Source organism: Papaver somniferum, chromosome 8 (genome assembly GCF_003573695.1).
Source record: "Papaver somniferum cultivar HN1 chromosome 8, ASM357369v1, whole genome shotgun sequence".
Lineage (NCBI taxonomy): Eukaryota > Viridiplantae > Streptophyta > Magnoliopsida > Ranunculales > Papaveraceae > Papaver > Papaver somniferum.
In genome coordinates this window covers 159,202,020-159,207,357 of record NC_039365.1, presented here as the reverse complement: position 1 = coordinate 159,207,357, position 5,338 = coordinate 159,202,020, and the positions used below count along the sequence as shown (strand labels likewise).

General features: G+C 34.0%; 1 long non-coding RNA gene across 1 annotated transcript; it reads left to right on the top strand.

The window, feature by feature from the left end:
- Positions 1–2,832: 2,832 nt before the first annotated feature.
- On the top strand, positions 2,833–4,987 carry LOC113304577. The gene is made up of 3 exons (XR_003338246.1): positions 2,833–3,700; positions 3,817–4,035; positions 4,679–4,987. It is a non-coding gene; the product is annotated as an uncharacterized LOC113304577 (long non-coding RNA).
- The last annotated feature ends 351 nt before the right edge of the window (positions 4,988–5,338 follow it).

Below are 5,338 nucleotides of genomic sequence, written 5' to 3'. Positions count from 1 at the left end.
ACATCGATCTGTAAATTAATTAAGATTATTTTTATTTTGTTTGAATTGTTTAAGATCGTTTGGGAAACCACAAATTGCTTTTTATAGTAATTATTTGAGACTCACGAAAAATTATGAGAAAAAAATGAACTCTCAAATCTTCGATACTCGTTTGAGTTGGATTACTAATGTTTCCATTGTTTTGCTTTTATTTTTCAATGGATATATTGGCAAAGCCAGATCTAGCCGACCCTTGGTAACTGTCACTGAATATGAAAAATGAAAAACATTACAAATAAGATTCTCCAAAACTAAAATCTAAAATCTAATTTATGAGTGAGAACTTGTTTAGGTGTGGTGGACCCATCTAAATATCACGACACCTATTATTATCCATGTAACATCTGTTTTTATGATGTTTTCTTTACTCGTCCGTGAAGAATTATTTGTTATCTTTTATATTTGGAAGAAAATTTTAATTTTGTTAATGTTGAGTTACATATAACTATATAAGCACCGTCACCTGTTATTTGTTAAAATGACACAGAAAAAATAAGTAAACACTATTTGTTGGAATAAATAATGGGAAAAACACATGTCCACAAGTCATTTGTCCTCTGTACCCTATCAAAAAGGGTCTCATTAAAAAATTCCACACGAAAACGGGTATGGGTTCTAATCCCACCTCACGAAATCTATTTTTCTTTGCCGCCCATGATCGATAAAGGGGAATACCAGTATCAGCACTGCGATACCAATCCAAATATTCAGTGGTCATGACTATTTTATTTTATATGGATTTATAACACCAATCGTCATGATTATTTTGTTTGAAATATATCATCCTCGCTAATGCTAATACTGGTATCCCATTTATCAATCATGTGGGCGCCAAAATAAATATAGGCAAAGCATTATCATTGCGAACCCCGCCTGATTCTCCAACCACTGCTACAATATCTGCTTTTGATGATCTTCCAACCATACCATCATCTTTCTGTATCTTCTTTTCTCAAGTACTCTAGGTGATGATTGTGCCACATGGGTCCGCGGAATTGAGGATGGCTCTTAGTGCAAAGGACAAACAAACAAGGAGTTTCGATGCTAACATTACAATTTACAAAACCTTCCAATGGAACTTAATTTTGTGCATGGAAGAAACGTTACTGAATTTGGTTTCATCCTATCCTACGTAATTGCTTACCGTGAAGTGTAAAATCATCTTGTTGTTTGAATTACTCACTCCACAGTGTAAAGTTGTTATTGCTAGTCAAATCAGAAGGAATAAACTGGCATATACTCCCCAAAGACTGGTTCTTCATTTCCATTCAATTTTCATTACTCAACATGTATAGAATATAAAGATCCCAGCATAAAATAAGATCAGCACACCGTTGTCAAGAACACCTCAGAAATCACAATTTCATGATGCCTTCCCACACCCTATAAACTATAAACTCAAGAACTTGCACTCACTAGTCTACAGGCGGGGATAAAATGACAGAACAAATAAAGTTTTTTGCACTGTTCATCTAATGACCAGGCCAGATTAGAATGCAAGTATGCAGCTCAGCCAGACCATATATCTCAAAACTATTAGATGTCTAGCAACTTAGGAAGACAGTGTTTCCAAAAGACAGTGTGCTAAATCCTAATAAGCAAAATTGGGGACTTAATTGGATTTCCAGCAACTTGTTCCGCGCATATGGCCAAGCAAAAGTGAACACGTAGTTCCTCAACACGGCACCCCTCCATCGAAACAGAGACTAAAAACTAAAACAATTCTCCAACATAGGCAGCACCATATCCCAGTTAACATTTTGCCATATCTTATACAAAGAGTGAATGCATCCACAAATACCACCATTTCACCACATCTTGCAGCAGTATCTTTATCAACTCATCCAGTTACTAGCTAAAACCTCACCTCATTTCAAACACTGCAGCAAAATTTGGTGTAACAGAAAAAACCCATTTGGTGGAGTAAAGAGAACAAAGTAATGTAAAAGTGAATGACGATCATGAATATCTGGTTGGCAAATTATGTTTCTTGAAAGAAACCCTATCCTAAAAGATGTGGATCCCACAATACTACTGTTATGATCCGAAAAGACAGAAAAAAACCTAAATTTGGCGAAAAGATAATATCTTAGACAATCTCCATTGATAAGCTCTAAATAAAAATGTGATGATAAGGATAACAACTAACCCTGAATTATTTCCAAAAAAAGAGTTCAATTAAGCGGGTACATCTCAATCCAATATTACCCACAACTCATAACCTTAATCAAAATGCATAAACCCTAATCAGGATCAATCAATTCAAAATGAACCAAAATTTCCCCTAATTTCCCAAACATTCATACAAACACCACCCAAGATTTGCCCTAAATTTTAAAGTCAATTTCAGCCTAAATCAAATCAAATCAAATCCACAAACTCAGTCAACTTAAAATTTTATTTATTCTCAATGAAATCAATTAATCCTACCACTCAAAAAAACCATTCCATTTACACAGATCAGATTTTTCATCCATACTTACATACATACATCCCATACATACACATAGCAATAAGTACCCAACTTTTTTTCTTCAAAACCAAAAAAACTCAAAATTACAAAATAGTTACATAATGAAAAAGATAAAGAAGATCTGAAACTGTAAAAGATCTATCATAGTAGTATTATTATCTACCTTGAGAAACGACGAACAGAAGCTAAGATCCTCAAACAAGCATGTCTCAAACGAGGATAAACTCTATTAGCATATAGAGTCGTGTGTCTTAATGCAGTTTCCATTGTTTCAACGAATAGATTCAAGCTTCGTACTGGTGGTACATATAATGTTAATGGAACTGCTGAGAAAGCCACTGCGAAGAAGAACTGCAACATTTTGGATAAATTAAATGAACTATGACCTCGCTTGCTTTCCCTTCTTCTTCTTTCTTTGTTTTTGTTTCTGGGAAGAAGAGTCTAGTTGGTTCTCATCTACTCTGCCTTATTTGCGACGACTGTTAAGTAAAAACACCTTTACCTGTCACGTTGTGTATTATTTTAGGTGATATATGGATATGATGTGTGTAACGCGTCGTGTGGTTAGCAGCATTAGTCGTGTGACGGTTGTAATGCGGCTACCATGGAGTGCATGTTAGTATCGATCGACAACAATTTTGGTCATCATAAATGCAAAATTTGAGTTCATTTACTACTTTTTAAGTGGTCTTGGACTCCTGGGTGTGTGTTGACATCGTATTAAGTAGAAATTTATGTTTAGTCCCAAAGTTAATGGGTTTTGGACAATCTAGTCCTGCTCCCTCAAGTTTAGTACTAAGAGGTCCAAATTTGCCCAATCTCGAATGAGTCGGTCCTTTCATGAACGACTTAATCCAAAACAACATTTTTTATTGACAAAAATACCCGTCGGGTATAATTTTTTACTATCGTAGGTTTTATTTCTTCATTTTCATGTCGAGCGAGCTTTCCAGAGCATAGAAGAAATCCTGAAAAGTAAAATCTAATCTCTCTGACTTCTGAAACTTTAATCTGAGAATCAAACAAATGGTTATTGTTAGTACATATGTACGAAGATTAACTCGCAATCGAGGAGAAAAGTTGACAAGATTCCATTTTCATTCTTCATCTTCTCTGGAATTTTATGTGGCGATGAAGAAGATTTCTTCGATTCTCTTCTTATTCATCTCGATCTCTCTACTTTTCAGGGTCGGGTTTCAATTTCTATTTACTTTAATTTCTCCATCTTCATTATGATTTCGATCTAAACTCACGAAATCAGATTTCATAACTTCAATCTACGGTTTTCATTTTTGATTTTATAGATATGGAACAAGTATCGAGAAGGAGAAGACGCTGGCGATGATGAAACCATATGGTGTTTCTGGCAGCTAGACACAATCCATAAAGAAGATGATTCTGGATTTCAATTTCAGTATTCTCCTTGAGACGACTATTCAATTAGATGAAGACAGTGCAACTCACTTTTATGCTGAACATTCTGAACGAAGCTTCTTTAACAACCTTCTCAAATACATGACAAGGTAATTACTTACTAGATCATAGCAAAGACACATAATATTTCTGTATCTTCATTTTATTTTTGCTCATAAGATGTTTGATTATTTGGTTTACTAAGATTGAATTGATTTTATTGTAGTTGTTAGTGGTCCAGTGTTTATGGATTTTAGACTTATTTTGATTGTTCTATGTTCTTAAAAGTTGTAATGGCTTTGATTTAAAGATTGCATTTAGTAGACTACGAAAAACATGCTATATAGCCTTGTGAAATCTTTTGGATAGTATTGATGCTGAATCTCTCCCTTCAAGATGAAATTATAGTCTTGAACTCGTGAATATTTGGGATTAAGAAATCATGTTTTTCTCATTGGTTTTCTTGTTTCTGCTCCAGAAGAATAGGTCACTTTAGTTTGTTTTTTGGCAGTTCAAAAGCATATGCTTTATCCTTGTTTTTCAATCCTCATGTATGTTGATATTCTTATGATTTATTCTCTTTGTTTTAATTGAAAACGCTACCTGTTGATTTCCGATTCCCGGGAACAGATCAGTCTAGACACTGTTTTACTCGCTACATGGAGTTTTGTCGGTACTGTTTATTCTGTTTGCCTATTCTACATTCTAGTCAATATTTTCTAAACAATGGTTGTCTTTCATTATGATATGCAGATGTGTTGCTTCCAAAGGTGAAGAGGCTGGTGAATGTGACAAGTTCTCCAAATATTATCGTTCCCTCTACCCTGGTGAATGGGTAAGTAATATTCTTTTACGATCTTCATTGTTTGTTCATTAAGTTAACATTTTAAACCAGACACTAGACATTGTAAGTATTAACAATTGGTAACTTTGCCATCAGGTCACATTTTCCGTCATTTTTCTATTGTACATATTAATATGTTCAGTAAAATTTAACAAACACTTTCTTAATCTTTTATGTATGAAGATGAGCAGTGTCTCTCTCCTTTTAGCTGAGCTAGACTTCCCTCATTTAAATGAACAGTTAGAAAATATTGCATTTTGTATTATACGAGTGATCTTTATCTTAAGTAATTTATTATTGATTCTTAATGTTACATAATTGTACATATGTGGATTTTGAATGTGTACGTTAATGTGTACACAGTTGTACCCTGGTTATTGTTTATGTGTACGTAATTTTACACATATTTATTTTTAGTGCGCACATAATGGTACATCATTGTGCTATCAAACACGTAGTGGTACACCATTGTACACATATTAATTAGAAATTGGATCTTGTTTTAAACACTAAGACGGTCGCTTTTACTCATATTTCTTAAGAACATAAATAAAAATACTCGCTGGAAA